We start from the raw sequence: 19,758 nt of genomic DNA on the forward strand, positions 1-19,758 counted from the left end.
AAGCTTCTTTGACAGCTGTAAAGGCTGCTCTGTTCACAAGGAGCTAGTAACAACGTCCAGCATTTTAGGTCTGTTCAGCCAATGATAGTGAATTATGACAATGACGTTCTGCTTCGATGAGGAGAGTTTCTGTGGTAGGGGGACTGAACTGGAATTCCCACTCCCCACTTTATCCAAGCAGGTTCAGATAAATTCAGTAGGATTAATCTTTTACTCTTCATACAGATTCTTTCTATAATGTTTGTAACTTATCTCTGGCATCTTAAATCTATAAAATAAGATTCCAGGAATGTCCGTCTGTGTGTCACTCAGTGGGAAGGGAGGGAAGTGACAACAAGCATGGTTGAGCTCCTTTTGTTCAAAATATCACCCGGTGGAATAATCATTAGGTTTTGTGGTTTGTTACCATCCAGTTTTTAAGTTCTCAGCCATTTTGAATTGATGAATTACTCCCACAGGTACAGTAAGGCATGTATTTAGGCCCTGCCTAGAATCCTAGACCATTGTAATATCCCGGGAAACTCAACCAGTCGCCACCTTTTTTCTACAACTAACTTGCATGCAACAAATTCATTGGTTGTATGAGGAAGATTGCATAGAGGGTGGATTACTTGGACCAGCTGCCACACCCGAAGGTCCAGATGCCCCCTGTGCAAATCCACACAGCTCTCCCAACACAACACCACCACACACAAATCAACACAGCAACACAACCAGCATACACAATAACCGCAAACATCACATTCAAGCCCAGAATGTCTGTAGAGTCAGTGTGAAGTGAAGGAAACAGCTACAAGCATGGCTGAGAGTTCTTGATGATTAGAGTATCTCTACTTTCAGTCATCGATTGGATGTGCAGCCTGATACAGTGCAGTTTTTAAGTTCTCAGACTTTTTTGGCTTTTTTGCACACATGACTTTAGGAATTATACCTGTGCGACAGCACAGACTTTCAGCTACTAGTATTTATTTAATGTCACTATTTAATCCAGTTTTACGACATATAGAACTCAAATGGAGAGAGATAAGGGGCATCGTATGCAATTGGAAGATACCAGTAAGATTAAAAAAGAAGGTCTATAAAACTGGTTCGTCAACTTTTACTGTACAGCAGTGAGTGCTGGGTAACAAAGAAGAAACATGAGCTAATGATCCAGTCCAGCGAAATGTCAATGTTGAGCTGGATGAGTGGTCTAAGTGAGAAAGACCACTCGAGGAATGTGTATTTAGACATGCTAAAAATAACATCCATGAATGAAAAATGAGGGAGTTTAGGTTCAGATGGGTTGGTCCTAACAACTATATAGGTAAGAAAGTCCAAGAGATCAAGACTGAAAGGAAAAGAGAGGAAGCTGACCCAAGAAGAAGTCATGGGATGTCCTAAAGGAAGGCATGTTAGCATGTGGTGTAATAGAAGATATGGCACTGAACAGATCACTTTGGAGGGGGATGATTCATAAAGTGGACCCCTTTCACAGGATTAATGCAAGGAAAGAATCCCACTTACATTACACACAGAAGGTATGGGAAGATGGGACTAATATCAGCACAGTCCCGATGAAATCAGGATGTCTGGTAACCCTACTCAGAGCAGCTGTGGTAGGGGGAAAAAAAACAGCTGAGCAGCACAGAAGTATGGTGCTGCCACCCTCAGAAATTGGTGCCCAGGGCAACCACTTTATTCACCTGCCCTAAAACTGGCCCAGGGAAGCCTGGAGGTGAGTGGGGTCTGGTGGAGTCTCCCTCATTGTTCTGCTTCCTGTTAGTCTCTCCCAATCAACCCCTATAGCCTGGGCCTGCCCCCTCCAGCACCTCAACCCTCTAAATTCAGTTCCTGGCCCAAGCCTAAGCCCACATGTCAACTTCCGCTTTCCCAAGAGTCCCTCCTGCCCCCATTAACCCCTCATTCTCTCCCCAAGAGTCCCTGCTGCCCCCACTCAACAGCTTATGTCCCTTAGCTTGTGCCTGCTCCTCCAAGTACAGGGGGTGCTGACACCGACACCCCCGCCTTGTGTAAACTGACCTCTGAGTAGATTTCTTGTTATAGTTTGAAATACATCCAAAGGGCACCCTATCCCGAAACCATTGACCAAGATTTAGTAATGGTCCATCACAGAGGTGGTATAATTTACTCAGCAGGTGAGAACTGGGAAGAGCGGGTTACATTGTGATAAAAGGTTGTTTAATGGTAGGCAAGATGGTAGAACTGGTTGTAAAAAAAGAATAATATAACAGGGATTCTATTAAAACCGGAACAAAGAGAACTGGATTCCACCTACCTAGAATAAAATTTTAACCCTTCTGCCAGGTGGAGCCAGCAGTAACCAGGGCCACGTGCAATATCTAGGGGTTCCTTTTCAACAATACAACACAAAATTGGTTTGAGTCCCCACCCAGTAACCTAGAAAAATTACACATCATCCCTGGGTGCCTCTGAGAGGCAATACTTCCCCACTCATAAGCACAGAGTCTGGGTGTAGAAAAGAAACTTAATGAAAGGAGAGAAGACATCCAGCATTAATTAGGGAAAGTGCCACAAGCAGGATTCATTAAACATAAAAGCGTGAGCAGGACACTCACCCCAGAGTGTGTCGGGCAGTGCCTTCTGTCTCATGTTCTTGAATCCTACAACCAAAAGTTTCTTTACTGTACCCATTTCTGCTTCCTCGCCAGACCCCACTCACAGTGAGTTGTCCTTGGTCAGTGAGGACCCAGGGTTCAGAGGTACATCCAGGGCCGGCACTACCATTTAGGCAGCCTAGGCAATCGCCTAGGGTGCCAGAATAAATGGTGGGCGCCGTTTTGCCGGAGGGGACGGCAGGCGGCTCCGGTGGAGCTGCCGCAGTGGTGCCTGCAGAGGGTCCGGTGCTCCGCGGCTCCGGTGGAGCTTCCGCAGTCGTGCCTGCTGATGGTCGGCTGCTCGTGCGGCTCCAGTGGACCTCCCGCAGGCATCACTGCGGCATTCAGTACCAAAGTAATTTGTAACCCAACACCAGCCAAAGCTGATACTTTGAGCAACACCACTCTATCTACTGGATATCTAAGCAGAGTAGATATGTTCATGTAAATACAGTTTGCTCCTGAAGTCTCTCCCCCTTCCAGCGAGCTGTCAGGGAAGAATTCATTCAGACCTTGCTTACACATTAAATATATGAAGAATATATATACTAAAAAAAAAAGTCAAACACACACACTATAACTTACTACTAACTATACTTAACTGAAAATAACCCTCTAAATAAAAAAATCTCTCTATCTATCTCTGTATGCACAGGCTTTTATCTGATAAGTTAGTGATTCTCAAACAGAGGTCCGTGGCCCTCTAGGGGGCTACGAGCAGGCTTCAGAGGGGCCGCCAGAGGGCCAGTGTTAGACTCGCTGGGACCCAGGGCAGAAATCTGAAGTCCTGCCATTTGGGGCTGAAGCCAAAACCTGAGCAACTTACCTTTGCGGGGACCCCATTGCTTCTTGTTCTATCCTCAGAGGTTAAAGAGAACAATTTTTCTCCCTCCTCCTTGTAACAACCTTTTATGTACTTGAAAACTATTATCAGGTCCCTCCTTAGTCTTCTCTTCTCCAGACTAAACAAACCCAATTTTTTCAGTCTTCCCTCATAAGTCATGTTTTCTAGACCTTTAATCACTTTTGTTGCTCTTCTCTGGACCATCTCTGGACTTACTTCAGTTTGTCCACAACTTTCCTGAAATGTGGCACCCAGAACTGGACACAACACTCCAGTTGTGGCCTAATCAGTGTGGAGTAGAGCGGAAGAATTACTTCTCATGTCTTGCTTACAACACTCCTGCTAATACATCCCAGAATGTTGTTTGCTTTTTTTGCCCCAGCATTACACTGTTGGCTCATATTTAGCTTGTGATCCACTATGATCCCCAGATCCTTTTCCGCAGTACTCCTTCCTAGGCAGTTATTTCCCATTTTGCATGTGTGCAGATTGTTCCTTCCTAAGTGGAGTACTTTGCATTTGTCCTAATTGTATTTCATCATGTTTGCTTCAGACCGTTTCACCAGTTTGTCCAGGTGTCACGGAGTGTGGGGGAGACCAGGCCTTGCACCCCTGGCTTCCTGAGATTCACTGTGACTCTCAGCCAGCCAGTAAAGCAGAAGTTTTATTAGATGACAGGAACACGGTCCCAAGCAGGGCTTGAAGGTACAACCAGAACCCCTCAGCCAGGTACCTCTGGGGCAGGGAGCTTAGACCCCAGACGTGGAGTTCCTTGCTTCTTCTCAGCCAGCCTAAACTGAAAACAAAACTCCCTCCAGCCAACTCACTAGCCTCCCCCCGGCTCCTCCTCTTCCTTTGTTCAGTTTCCCGGGCCAAGGTGTCACCTGGACCCACCCTCCTTGCAGCTCAGGTTACAGGCTCAGGTAGTGTCTCTCACTTAAAGTCATCCCCTGCTCTCCCATCCCCCATGCAGTCAGTTCCAGTAAAACTAAACAACATTCCCAGGTCAATCCGCCCCGCTCCCTACTGCATCACACTAGGTCATTTTGAATTATAATCCTATCCTCCAAAGAACTCGCAACCCCTCCAAGCTTCGTATCATCAGCAAACATTATGTGTACTCTCTCTGCCATTATCTAAATCATTGATGAGGATATTGAACAGAACTGGACTCCACTGGCTATGCCCTTCCAGCTTGACTGTGAACCACTGATAACTAAGGCTCAGATTTTGTCACAGACATTTTTAATAAAAATCACGGACAGGTCATGGGCAATCAACAAAAATTCACAGAAGTCCATAACCTATCAGTGATTTTTACTAAAAATATCCTTGACAGAATGGGGAGGGAGGAGGGTCCAGCACCCACAGCAGCTAGGCTGCTGTGGGGTGCCCCTGCCCTCCTCAGCCACCCACTGTGACGGGGCTGCTGCAGGAGGTCCCCCTGCCACCTGCCATGGCTGGGCTGCTGGGCGGGATCACTAGCTGTGGCTGGGTTATTGCAGGGAGATCCCCCTGCCCTCCCCCACTGCCCGCTATGGCTGGGCTGTTGGTAGGGGGCTCCTGCCACATGCCATGGTTGGGCTGCTGTGTGGCAGGGGCCCCTCTGTCCCCCCTGCCATGCCTGGGCTGCTGCAGGGTCCTTTGCCACCCACTGTGGCTGGGCTGCTGTGGGGGGGTCCCTCTGCCCTCCCATGCTGCCTGCCATGGCTGGGCTGCTGTGTGTGTGTGGGAGGGAGGTCCCCTTGCCACTCAGTGAGATTGAGACTTGTCTACCTACAAAATTTTGCTGGCATAGCTATGTCATCCAGATGTGAAAAAATCACATGCCCTAGTTGGCACAGTGATGCCAGCGAAACTTCCAGTGCAGATGCAGCTATGCTGGTTTAGCTAATCTCGTGCAGTGTAAATACAACTCTGGTGGCAGAAGAATTCCTTCGGTCAGTATACACTGTGTCTGCATCAGGAACTCTGCTAATATAGTTGTGCCCACATTGACTCTATAGTGTAGACATTCAGATTGTAAATTCTTCTCAGCCAGGTGCTTCTCTTTGTTATATGATTGTACAGCACCTAGCACAATGGGGCCCTGACCCATGACAGGTGCCTAGGTACTACCAGAATAAGAAGAAATGACCTTGGGGATAACGTATTGTCTGAACTGGGTGTTTCTCACTGCAGCACATGGGATGTCCAGGGGGGCAACAGAGATTAACCTCAATCTCATGTACCGTGGTGTCCACGCAGGGTATTTGGCTTGGCTTTGCTATGCAGGGAATCTGCATTTGGCCAATCACACGGTCAACCTCTTAATGAATTTTCTTTGTCATTAAATGAATGACATTTAAGAAAATTTGTAAAGAACATGCTTCCAAGCAAATTGCCCAATTTTTTGCCACTTTGTCTGCAAAATATCTGTTTAGGCAGATTAAGATAGGCAATAATACTAACTTGGCTAATTTTATGTTATAGAAGCTACTATCTATGATACCTAGAACAAAGTACCAATAATGCAATTACGGGGCAGTGAAATGACTCATGCCTGGTTATATTACAGAATAGAGCACAATGTGATGTCATTGCCTGTGCACATAAACTGCAAAGCAAAAGAGTCGTAAAGCCCCTTCCTCAAAGCCAAACATCAGCTTGAAATTGAAGGAAGCCCATGAGGTGAGAATTTGCTGCAATTTGAATAGCCTCCAGCATGGGCAGAGCTTTGATTCAGACCCTTTCATGACCCTGACACCTACAAGCTGATTAAATCCAAAGATGAAAGGACTTTGCCTTTATTTGAGGTGAAGGTGCCCATCTGCCAGTCCTACAATGTAAAGGTACCTGTTATCTACAGAACAGGAACAGCTCAGGTAGTGCCCTGCAAGCTTCTCTTGCATGAGCACACACATCCCTTCCCCTTGAACTCTGCTCTGGAGATGATCTCTTGCGCCATGCAATACCCACATCTCCACAACACTCACAATTAGGTGTGGGTGCCAGACTGCGTGTGTTTGTGTGTGTGTTAACCTTCAGTCCCTGGGTATTTCAGGAGGATCAGGAGTCCATATTTCAGGGTGGGGCTGGTTGTCCCCGTTCCCATGAGGAATAAGTCTAATGTGCTTCTCACTAAGTCATCGACATAAAACACCAGCTAGCTGTTCTGTGGAAATGCATGGGACAGCCTTGTGATTGTTGGCTTTAAACCCAGGTTCGGCTCTTGGTTTTTTGCCGCTGCTGAAGCAAAGATGCCGCCCCAAAGGCCGGAATGCTGCCCCTTGAGAAGTGCTGCTCAAAGCACATGCTTGGGCCACTGGTGCCTAGAGCTGGCCCTGTTTAAACCTACAGGAATTTAATCCCATGAGCAAAAAAAAAGTCTTATTTTCTCAGTAATATGTAGCTCACTTCAATGGGCTGGCTAGAGGCCTGGGGCCAGTGAACCCTGATTACTAAGGAAGCACATCTGAGCAGAGGTCCCCTGAGTCCCCTACAAAGAGCAGCAGGAAGGGGTGGGTGGTTGTTGAGGGGGATCAGAGGCTACTAATAGTGAGTAGGCTCCAGCAGAGGGTCCTGGGGCTGAGACTGCAGGGAATTCCTGTAGAGAGCAGACTGAGGGGAGATGAGAAGCCTGGCAACTGAATTTTTTGTTTTCTGCCACTAAATTAGACCCTGGGAGAAGGACATTAACAGAGGAAAAAAGCCTGTGTGGAGTTTATCTCAGGAGCTCCTTGATGGGGAGATGGACCTGGGTTGCAGGGCTGCCTTGTGTTCACTCAGGAGTACCATGGCATGGCAACTTGTTCAAACCCACCTAAAAATGGCACTTACATGAGCATTTCTGCAGGGCTTTGGAGCACTGCTCAGTGTTGCCATCTTTTAAAAAAAAAACAGGTGAGAATTGGAGAATGACTGTGAACAGTTTAGTTTACCTATTGTGCTGAAGTTGTTGCTGCTAAATATTGCAGGGAATTAGCAGGCCGGGCTTCCCTTGAAGAAGGTGGTCATTGTTTGACCTGTGGGTGTGGGCACAAGCCACAATTTTTGGTGCCTGTTTTGTGTGGACTGTCCTTTTAGAGCTATGGTCTGTGCAGCTTATTCACTGGAGTAGAGCCACTGTCAGTGTTCACATGAATGAGGTCAGGGGGCCTGGCCATTGTATTGTAAATTCCTTCGGGCAAGAACAGTGTCTTCCTTTCGGTTTTATATACAATACTGCAGCCTGTTGCATGATCCTATTCTGTTGTTCTGTTTCTTGGGAGTTAAAGCATTTGAATTTCCCTGAGTGTGGATGTGAATGTTGCAACTGGTAAGTTCCTTGATTTTTACCAGTTGCATTGATAAAGAATGCCTCTGATTAAACTAACTCTGAGCTAAGTGTTTTGTGGAGCAGTATAAATCATCCCGAGGTGATGTACATGAAAAAAATAACTTTGGTTTTTATTCTATTAGTTACAGTGCCCAACCAGTGACATATAAAAAAGTAGAGACAAGGCAGGCGAGGTAATATCGTTTACTGTCTCATTATCTTTTACCTTCTATTATTTATTTACCTCACCCACCTTGTGTCTCTAATATCCTGGGACCAACACAGTGACAACACTGCTAACAAAGATAGTGCAGGATGATGTCAAGTTACTTAAACGGATTAATATGTGGGAGGATATCTGCTGGTTCCTGCCTGGGACATGACCTCATTAAAGTAGATGATAGCAATGCCATCTGGTGGCAAACTTTTGGAAGGAAAAGTGGTTAGTCTCCTGCTGGGACCTATTGCATTTAAGTTGTATTATATTTTATTTTTATAAACAGTCGGCAGGGAAACACCTTGGTCAGATAAATGACTCTATGAAAAGGACATCATGTTCCCATAGAGTAGAACCTCAGAGTTTCAAACACCAGCATTATGAACTGACCACATACCTCATTTGGAACCAAAAGTATGTAATCAGGCAGCAACAGAGACCCTCCTCCCACCCCAAATGAAGCAACTACAGTACAGTGCTGTGTTAAATGTAAACTGCTAAATAAAAGGAAAGAACAAGGAAAGAACAACCATAAAGTTCTGTTCAGAGTTACGAACGTTTCAGAGTTACCAACAACTTCCATTCCCATGGTGTTTGTAACTTTGAGGTTCTGCTGTATTTGCTAAAGACCTTTAAGAACCTGAGGGCCTCAAGTGAAATAATATTAAAAATAACCCTTTGTTCATTGTGGGTTCTGCTTAGTCTAGTGAGGACCATGAGAGGGAATTGTGGGTATTTTCGGCAGCATATACTTAGAATAAGTGTCAAGAATCAGAGGGGTAGCCGTGTTAGTCTGGATCTGTAAAAGCAGCGAAGGGTCCTGTGGCACCTTCTAGACTAACAGACGTATTGGAGCATGAGCTTTCGTGGGTGAATACCCACTTCGTCTCATGCATCCAACGAAGTGGGTATTCATCCAAGAAAGCTCATGCTCCAATACGTCTGTTAGTCTATAAGGTGCCACAGACTCTTTGCTGCTTTTAGAATAAATGATGGGGCTGGGGCTAGCAATTAGATATATATAGAATCCAGAAACATATCTTCAGTAGCCCTCCAAAAAATATGTCTGACATGCACCCAAACCAATTTCAGATCTCCCAAATAAAATCAACCAACCAGCCAGTTTGAAGTGGGTCTGCACCCCACAATAGCTCCTCTCTCTGTCCATGTGTAACCCTTCTGCCCCTCTGAGTTGGCAGCAACAAGGGCCGGGTTCAGTATCCAGGGGTTCTGTTTCAATAACGCAATGCAAAACCGGCTCGAGCCCCCACCCAGTGACCTAGGACAATTACATACCACCCTCCCAGGCGCTTCTAGGAGGCAATACTTCCCCTCTCACAAGCACAGAGTCTGAGTGCAGCAAAATCCTTTTAATAAAGGAGGGAAACAATGTGGCATCATATTGAGGAAACACCACAAACAAGATTCATAACGTAAACCATGAGCAAAAGACCCACCAAGTAAGTTTTGGCAGTGTCCTTTGCCTCTTAGGGTCTTAAGTCCAATCACTCCAAAGTCCAACAACCCAAAAATCTCTGCCCCTGGTCAATGCCACCCCAGAGTTCAAAAGTTTATCTGCAGAGTTTTTCCGCCCCGCCAGCCTGGGTGGAAATGGTGAGGGGGACACAGGGTGTTAAAGGGCACCTTACGTGGTGTGAGGCCGACTGCTCTGCCTCTCCGTGGAGTTCTGCTTCAGCCTTCACCACGAACGGCTCCACTCCACCAGCCGCTCTGCTCCTCCAGCCGACCCGTGACCCGCAAACCGCTCTGCTCCGCTTGCTCTTCCGTGGGCTGCTCCAGCCATCCTACAACCTGCTCAGCTCCGCTCCACTCACTGTTCTGTGGGCTGCTCCAACCATCCTGCAAACTGCTCAGCTCCACCCCGCTCAGCTCGATTCCCTGTTCCGTGGGCCACTCCCATCATCCTGCAAACTGTTCCGCTCTGCCAGCCGCTTAGTGATATATCTTCAGGCTCCCTCTCTAGTTAACACAGTACTCAGCTCAATAAATTTAGCTCTTTTAGTGATTTCAGCTTGTAGTAGGGGAGCCCCAGTACTGGTGCACCATTCAAGCACATAAATAAGAGACCTGATTTACAAAAGGACTGAACACCAGAAGGTTCTCAGTTACGCTGACGGGAGTTGCTGACACAGGTCAAGCCATAAGTCTTGAGTTGGAAGGTCTGCGGAGCTCAGTATGGACACGTTAGCATGGCTGAGAGACCTGAGTCTAGTGGTGGAAGCGCAGGTTTACATTCAATGTGGACACTCAAGTGTGGGTGTAGAAACACCAGGTCCACATGCCTGGGTCCCACAGACCCAGGTTTACAAAGCAATTAAGACATACCCAGGGTCTCTGCTACAGCAAGTTAGCTGCAGTTGTAGGGTCTGTAGTGTAGATGTACCCTAAGTGACAGTCTGTTCCAAATAACATTATGAGCAAGTTTTGTCTACTGAGCTACACGGAGTGACTTGTGCTTTTCCATGGACAGCACTTGGGCTGCACAAGGCACAACTAGAAGAAGGAGGAATTCGTACAGGTGTTGCTGAGGACCCACTAGGGTTGGCAGAACTGTTACTATTGTTATTGATGTAGGAGCTAGGAAGTGCAGTATTCCTTGGTGTGAAGAAAAGACAAGGCTCAAGTGTAATAAGACTCACAGACTTTAACGCCAGAAGGGACCATTATGATCATCTAGTTTGACCTCCTGCACATTGCAGGCCACAGAACCTCACCCACCTACTGCTGTAATAGACCCCGGCCTCTGGCTGAGTTACTGAAGGCCTCATATCATGGCTTAAAGACTTCAAGTTACAGAGAATCCATCATTTACACTAGTTTAAACCTGCAAGTGACCTGTGTCCCACACTGCAGATGAAGGCAAAAAAAAACCCAGGGCTCTGCCAATCTCACCAGGGGGAAAATTCCTTTCTTACTCCAAATATGATGGATCAGTTAAACCCTAAGCATGTAGGCAAGACTCATCAGCCGGGGAAAGAATTCTCTGTAATGCTTCAGAGCCCTCCCCATTGGAGATATTTGCTGCTAGCAGTCACAGATTGGCTTTATGCCACTGTAGCAGTCCAATTGTACCATCTCCTCCATAAACTTATCAAGCTCAGCCTTGAAGCCAGTAAGGTTTTTTTTTTTTTTGCCCCCACTGGCCCCTTGGGAGGCTGTTCCAGAACTTCACTCCTCTGATGGCTAGAAACTTTCATCTAATTTCAAGCCTAAAGCTGTTGATGGCTAATAAACACAAAAGGGATCCTTTACTGAGGACTGCTAGGTGCACACAGACATTAGGTACCTGACTCACTACTAAGGGTGCTTCACAGTCTTGTGGCAATGCAAATGGTTCATGCTGCCTTTATAGCCCCCTTGATGCTACCCCAGGGGTTGTAAAGCAGCTTGAATGCAACAGGGAATTGGGCCCACGCCCTCCATAGATCTCTACCTTCCAGGTTTTACACCAGCTTAAATCAGTTTCAAAAGAAAAGTCCACTTCTAGGTAAATCAGTATAACTTCGTATGTAGATAAGGTCTTAGACTCTGGAGCAAAGCTGAGAGGGTGTATTCTGGGCTAACTGTGAATAAAATATAAAATATAAGGGGGGTAGCCATGTTAGTAACTCCCTTCTCTTCATGTGCCAGTATATTTATGCCTGTATCTGTAATTTTCACTCCATGCATCTGAAGATGTGGGTTTTTTACCCATGAAAGCTTATGCCCAAATAAATCTGTTAGTCTTTAAGATGCCACCAGACTCCTCGTTTGTTTTTGTAATACAAATATTATATTAGCATTAACAGTTTATTTAGTCAAGGTGAAGGATGTTTGTGAAAACCGTTTTGTTTTTTTTTAAAGCCTGAAATACGATGAGTTGGACTATCTGGGATTGCCACTGTGCAAACGCTGGAAATGTCTCAGTTCTACTTGCATCAGACTTAATTTTATGCCCACCTACGACAAAATAGCTAAGAAGGACTCTTATGGCTTATCTTCTCTATACTTTGGGGGGTAAGTTCTTAGTAGTCAGGTGCAGTAGGTTCCCTAGGATGAGAAGAGTGACAGGGCCTGGTGGTAGCTTCCCATTTCCAAACATCTTTCTCCATGCTGAAAAGAAAAGAAGGCAGAGAGACAAACCACCAGGAAAACAGTTTTTGTTAGAACCCAGAGGTTATATTCTGGGTTCTAGCAGAGAATTTATTTTGTGGTTCAGAGTCCAGAATACAGTGCAAAAAAGGGGCACAGGCAAATGGCAAATAGCAGTTCTCCGTTCATTGAGATAAACAAGATTAACTCCTGAGTAGCAAAGGTTACCTGACATTATCAAACTAGGAATGAACTCCTGTGAACCTTTATTTGTATATTTACTGTGTTTGCCTTTCCTGTCTTTATGTATTCCCTTTCCAAACCAGCCCCACATGTGTATCAAAAGGATATTACATCAGTGCTTCAGAATCTAGGCTAAATGGAAATCAAGGTGCTGGTTTTTCTCATCAAAGCCCTGGATGGTTTGAGGCTTAGTTATCTGGGAGCCACGCTTCCCAGTTGAGATCAGTGGAGGCTCTTGAGCTGAAAAACTTTCTGATTTGTCCACATCCTTCTTAAAATGTGGCACCCAGAACTGGACCCAGTACTCCAGTACTCAGCATGAATGAGAGAGTCCAAAGAAGAGCTGCAAAAATGGTTTTGAAACCTGACCTATAAGGACAGGTTAGGAAAACTGGGCATGTATATGTAAAGGGACTGTTGCCCCCTTACTAACATTCGGTAGGGGTGTTTTGGTTGCTAGCTTCTAGCACTAAAAGGGGAGGGGTCGATGAGAAATCAGGGGCCTGAGACTAACAGCCCCCAGGAACAATGTGGAGAGGCCAGTTCTCCAGATCAGCCTGATTGACAGGGCAGGCAGGCTAATAAAGGAGTCAGGAGGCCAGGAGGTCCCGTTCTCCACGTGAGCCGGAATTGCCTGAGTCAGACAGAGTGGGGTCGAGCTAAAGAGAGAGCAGGGGCCCAAGCTGAGCTGCTGGAAGCAGACCTGCAGCAACCAGTCAGAAGGACCAGACAAGCAGCCCAAGAAGCAGGTCAGAGCTGGGAGCAGAGTCACAGAAGCAGCCTGCAAAGCAGACCTGGGAGCAGAGCTGGGAGCAGAGCTGCAGCAACCAGAGCCAGAGAAGCAACCCAGGGAGCTGAAGGCAGAGCAGCAGCAGCAGCAGCCGTGCTGAGGCAGTGTGGAGCTGGAGCTGAAGCAGTCCGGAGCCGGGTATGTTGAGCAGCTGGGGAGAGCAGTGGGCCCAGCACAGGGAGACGCCTCAGCTAAGAGGCTCTGCAGGCCTGACTTGGAGGGAGATTGTAACCCTGACAGGGCAGGTGCGATGCTGGGCAGAACGGTCCTGCCACCTAGAGCCTGAGAGCCTCTGGCCACCGCCAGAGCAAGTGTCCAACCGGCAGCGTCCCTGCAGCACAGCCAGAGCCTGAGAAGGAGGCCTGGGACCTACAAGGAATAGACTGTGAATGGCCCTGACATCCCAAAGACACTGTTTGTGATGTTCCCTGCCACAGAGCAGGGTGATGTTTTCCTTTAACCTTTCCCATTTTTCCTTATTCTTTTTAAAAATTAATTATTAATTAAACAACTTGTATTTGCTTTAAATTGTATGAAATGATCAGTGGGTCAGGGAGGTGCCCAGTGCAGAGAGAGTACCCTGGAGGGGGAACACTCTAGCACCTGTCGTGAGTGACCACAGCAGGACCCCAAGACCCCAGGAATCCTGGCCCCAGCCTTGTCGGGGTTATGAGGACTCTGCCAGACAGGAAAGTGAAAGGGGAGCCCTCAAGGGCAGGGAGGCCTCTGGGTAAAGGAAGTAGGAGCGAGGACTCAGATCCTTTCACTAGCTCACTTCATTGGGGTAGTGCAGAAGCCAGGAAAGTTCCCCACAATAGCGGAACCATTCCCACGCTTACATATAGCTTTGGAGACTAACTGGGGATCTGACAACTGTCTTCAAATATGTTAAGGACTGTTATAAAGAGGACAGGCACCAATTGTTCCTATGCCCACTGAAGGTAGGACAAAAAGTAATGGGCTAAATATGCAGCAAGGGAGATTTAGCTTAGGTATTAGGAAAATCTTTGTAACTACAAGGATAGTTAAGATCTGGAATTGGCTTCTGAGGGAGGTTGTGGAATCCCCATCCCCAGAGTATTTAAGAATGAGTTATACAAACACCTAGATCATCCCTGACAGGTCACCTGACCTGCCTCAGTGCACGGGGCTGGACTTGAAGACCCCTCCATGGCCCTTCCAGCCTTGCATTTCTGTGATTCTATGGGACAGTGTGGCTGGCATCTCTGAGGCCTCATTAGCCCTGGGATTTGGAACCCCTCCCCCCCCCCAAGAGCCTTTCTTTAACTTTCAAGACATGCTGCAAGGCCCAGTTTTTCTAGCAGGAATTTGAGGAGAAGACTGTTTGGGGATGGTGGAAAGGAGTAATTTGTATAATTTTTTTCAGAGTTCTATTGGGAACATCATGGGGTGATAAGCTACAATTACATTTATATTAGACTGGGACAACAGATGTAAGAGCATCCAGAGTGGAGGATGGGCCCCTGCAGAGCGACTGCCTGCCTTTATAAATCAATATACGTAAAAAACAGAAAACTGTCTGATTCCACTCAGCTTAATTTGTATAACTTTATAACTAGGTGACTTGTTTAGACAGCTCTTATTAATCATGTGACCGTTGTGTTTAGTTCACTAAAGTCTGTTCTCAGTTTTCAGTCTTTATCTCTTTTTAATCACTGTGTGTTTGTTTCCTGCAAACCTTTGGTTGAGGACTCTCCCTCCTGGTGTTTATCAGTTCATGCTGGTTCACCACAGGTCTAGCTAGTTCAGGCAGTGTTTAGCAGTTCAGATGGCTCTGGCTAATAGCTGCTGGATAGGCCAGACACTCCTAGCTGATCATTGCAAAGTCCCCTTTTCCTAAACAGAAAGGCCACTTACAGGCATCTCTGCCCCGTCACCCCATGCTACACCGCCCACACAAACCTCTTGCTCTGTCTTGGGGCTCACTGTTACCTTTCTGCAGCTTCCTCTTCCTTCCAAATGTTGCCGCTTTTTACAGTTTTATCTGTGTCTTAGATCATTTAAATATATATTTTAATTGAATACAAAGTAACCATCTAGATTTGGGAAATGTGATAGGTACATAACTGCACACTTACTGCCTTGGGGGTGAGTGGGAGAAAACGTATGCGGTTAAAAGGTTTTGGGGTCACAGTGCATGTCCTCCCCAAAGACTGAAGACAATACTTCGGAGCTTGAAGACAATTTGTACTGACCTGACATACTGGGATTCTTGTGTAACTCCTTTGGGGTTTAGAGAGCATGGCCCCTTTAAATCTTTTTCCCGGGGGGAGAGGGAGAGTAAGGAAAAAGGAGGAAAACTCCAGGGGGTTGGTCTGGAGCTCCAGGGAGTTAGAGAGGCAGTCTGCAGGTCCTGGGGGAAGGAAGCAGGGAGAACATGCCTGAGGAGGACAGGCCTGAATAGGGACAGCCCAGGAAGGGAGCCAGGGGGAGCACCGTGCCAGGGAGGAATCGCCCGAGAAGAACAGGCCGGAGCTGGACCCAGTATCATGGCTGCCCAGAGCTGCGTGGGGCTTTGAGTACTGGGGCGTGTAACTCTGCGCTGGGAACAAGGAGGGAGGTTGCTAGATAGTTAAGTGGGGAGGTGGTTGCTCTGTGTGGTTTTGCAGAGAGCGGCAGAAGAGGGCACCGGAGGAGTTTGCTGGGGAGAATTCACTGGCGCCGAAGACAACCAGGAGCACCCAAGACTCACCACCAGACTGGAACTTTGCTCAGGCCACCTGAACTCTGTGTGCAAACACATTTCTCAGTGTCTGCCCTTCCAGACTGTGCTACCACTGGGCCTATGGGGCCTTGGTTTGGATGCAACCCTGTTCTACTGCTCCCCTTATATTTTCTCTTGTTGTATTTCTTCTCTCATCTCTCTGTAAATAAATATCTCCCTTTGTTATATCCATTGTATTTTTCCTGTGGCTGGGTGAGTTCACTCTGGGGGGTTTGGAACAGGTGCCTCTGGGGTGGAAAGGAATTCTCCTGCTGCATTCCTGAGCGCAACTTTTCTTGGCCAGAGCTGCCTGCAGAGCAGACTCCATCTTGGCCACAAGGGCTCTAAAGTTACACTTGTGACTTTCCAGGAAAGCAGGGCCATTGGTTGGGGTACTAGTCTAGCTTAGGTTCAGTTCTGTTCTGCCACAGACTTCTGTGATGATCAGGAAATCACTTGGACTCGCTCTCTGCCTCAGTTTTCCATCTGTAAAATTAAGATAATCCCTATATCACAGGTATGGTGATGAGAACACATATGTTAAAGGCTGTGAGATGCTCAGTAATAGGGCCCATATAAACTGCTTTAGATTTAGACATTTATTTATTTCTCCCCTTTCTTTCTTATATTTCTTGATAGTTTTTTCTTATTGACAATAAATTTAGATTACAGTTCAGAGAAATTATATGGTTCCAAATTGTTTCCATAGCGTTAGTGTGCAGTATAAAGTTATGTCTACACTGCAATAAAACGCCCATGGGCTTGGGCCTGAATGTTTACATTGCAGTTTGATAGCCATGTAGTCTGAGCCCCACAAGCTCAAGTCAGCTGACCCCAGCAAGCCTGGGTCACATCGCAAGAACTTCCCATGTTCCTGGCAGGAATCAGGAGAATGATGTCACAGGCTATATTGCTTAGAGCTGTCTAAATCCTGTCTCAAGCTTTTAACCTGTCCTCTTTCTAGGGACACGCTACCTACAATTCACTGAAGTCATAAAGCCTGACAAGGAACATACAATTCGTGTTTGTTGGGTTAATTTTTTTAAATGGCCACCATGGTTTTTGGTGAAGGCCTGTCCAACTTGTTTGACAGTAGCAATAAAAAGTATCCATTTATCATTAGCTATGGTGAATCATGGGCCTGGGAAGATCTGTGTACAATTATTGGTTCTGCCACAAAGCAACCAGCATGTCTTGGAATGCCACTTAATCTCTCTGTGCCTCTGTTCCCATTTTGTGAAACATATTTCCTATGTTATAGAGCTGGAAGGAACCCTAAAGGGTTACCAAGTCCAGCCCCCTTCCTTCACTAGCAGGACCACGTATGGATTTTGCCCCAGATCCCTAAGTGACCTCCTCAAGGAGTGAGCTCACAACCCTGGGTTTAGCAGGCCAATGCTCAAACCCCTGAGCTATTTCCTTATCTGTCTCATTTGTTAGAGTGTGCCTGTCCCAAAGAACTTAGTCTCTTACTAGATCTCTGTACAGTACCTAGCATGTCTCAGTGGGGGCTTTAGGGCCTACTGCAGTACAAATGATTATCTTATCGTGCTTTTTATTCCATAGATTCCCAATGCACTTCATATACTGGGATCCTAGTATTTACTGCTCCACTCTCCCATTTGGAAGTCTTGAAAGTTCATGATTTATAGATCTTGCTAATGCATGATGAGTAAAGGTTGAGTGGCGTTTTTTGTTTGGTTTTTTGCAACCCCTATTCTGGGTCATCCAAGTTGTTTTCTGGGTCATCTATATCCATTTAGTTCAATTCCACCAAGTCACTGGCACTGGCAAATGGAGTTTCTATCTTGCCAAGCTTTTGGCCTTGCAGTATGTTTGTATTAGTGTCCTGTCACTAAGCCTCTCTGTTTTTTGCTGATGATAGTGGTATCTGAACTATTGAATGCTGAGACGTCTATTGAACTGCATTACCTTGCACCTGAGTACTGCTGGAAGCGGGGAAAGGGTTTGTTCATTGTTGTCTTCCTATATGTGAGTGAGTAGGGTCCCTCCTGAAGGACGGTGCTGAATATCTGTGAGGCTTTAGGTGGCGGAGTCTCTGAAGCCAAAGTAGAACTGGATGACTTTTTTTCAAATCTTGCTTCTTTTTTTTTAATTAAAATTTCTCATAATGTCAAACTTTCTCTCAAAAATGAGAAAAAAATCAACAGTTTGCATGAAATTCTCGCTCCTGCCCGAAGCCCACAACCTATAGTTCAACCACCTCTAGGACAAGGATTGGGGGGACTTGCCACAGCTACCAATGCTGCCAAATTTCTAGGCCCCACTGCTCACTTAGGGTTAGGTCTGTGCAAGACAAAGTTGTGGCATGAATGGGGAGCAAGGAGTTCTTGGTGGTGTCCTCATCCAGAGGAGCAGTTGCCTGGTATGTATGAAGGAAGCAGAGCAGGGGGCTCTTGCAGAAAGGGCTTTGGCAAGTCACCTGCAGGCATTGTCCCCAGAGTGAAATAGGTGTTAGAAGAGGGCAAAGAGTGTGTCTGGCTATCAGCACCCTGGAATCAGCAGATGGAGACAACAGACCTTTCACATCCGCAGTGCCAGGGGGAGATAGGAGTCCCACTGTCTCCCCTTATCTGAAGCAGACCTGCCATGGCAGGTACGAAATGGAGAAAGTAAACTGTTAAGAGGCTGTAGGAGAAGCATCTTTAGATTTTCTCCCTTCCAGGAGCCTTGGGGAAAAGGGTGCTGCAGCATCACGCAAGCACTGTCCAAAGCTTAAAGTGCCCAGTTCAAGGGCTGAACTAAATTCTGGCTGGGAATGGGGTGTAGTGGTGGTTCTCGTTTAACCCAACCTGATTCATTTATCTTTATCCTACAGGGAGGGATCAAATACCATTTACGTTCCCACTGAGATCCAAGTAACTGTCAGTCCTCTTCTTGTTGGATTCCAGTATGGTGGAATCTATCAGCCACCTGGAGCAGAGAATTCCAAAGGCAAATTACCTTCTAGGAGGAAAAGTTCTTGAGAAATTTTGTCAAAAAAAAATTAATTCCAGGATATGACTCTGCCTACCCAGGAGCCAGCTCAAATCAAAGGCACAGGCCCATTCACCTGTCAGAATAGAACAAAGGGGGGATGTTATCACATTACATGTACATGGCATTTGCCCTAAATGCTTGAAAACTAGTGAAAAGCTAATGGTGGTGCTGTTGTCTGTAACTTGTTGATTCTGTATGTATTATGTATGCCTTATGATTAGATAACCCTAGATCAAAAGCCGTGCTAGCATTTGGATGAGAATTTGTTTAATATATACAATCATCTAAATGGCCGGCAATTGCATTATGTAAATCACTGTAACTGAATTACTTATGTATGCGTAGGAAGTAGAATGTTAACTTCAAAGCAAGAGTCATCGAGTGATCCGGAGCCATGCTGTGCCAAAAACACTTGTCAGACTGTTTTCAAGGATAAGAAGGAATCTTGGAAGAAGTTCTGCATCTCTGATCTATCTGGATGTGGTCAGGGAATATACCAAACACAATCCCCAGAGCCAATTTGGAAAGTCCTGAGAGACTTATGGAAAACTAACAAATTACTACATCTTTGCCATTATACTGGATTTACAAACTCTGATTCATCTGTAATGTATTTTACATACTTTAATAACTCTCTTTTCTTATCTAATAAATCTTTAGTATAGTTTACTAAAGCGTTGACTGCAGCATTGTTTTTGGTGAGATCTGAAATATACCTTGACCTGGGATAAGTGACTGGCTGGTACAATGTGATATTTGGTTTCTGTGACCAATATCATTAAGTCCAGTTTGTCTGGGTGGCAAGCTTGGCTGGGGTCCCCTAAGATGACTGTCTGTGGCTCCACGGTGAGATTAATATAGTAGTCCAGGAGCACACATTTGTTACTGACTTGGTGAAATCTAACACTAGAACATAGAACCAGACTGCGGTG

At 46.1% G+C, this 19,758-nt stretch overlaps 1 protein-coding gene across 1 annotated transcript in view; it reads right to left on the minus strand.

Annotated features, from left to right (window-relative positions):
* The window catches only part of LOC127053883 (uncharacterized), a 412,316-nt gene that overhangs the window by 212,675 nt on the left and 179,883 nt on the right, over positions 1-19,758 (minus strand). The gene's annotated exons all lie outside the window — the stretch shown is intronic.

This window comes from Gopherus flavomarginatus, chromosome 6 (assembly GCF_025201925.1).
Source record: "Gopherus flavomarginatus isolate rGopFla2 chromosome 6, rGopFla2.mat.asm, whole genome shotgun sequence".
Taxonomy (NCBI): Eukaryota; Metazoa; Chordata; order Testudines; family Testudinidae; genus Gopherus; species Gopherus flavomarginatus.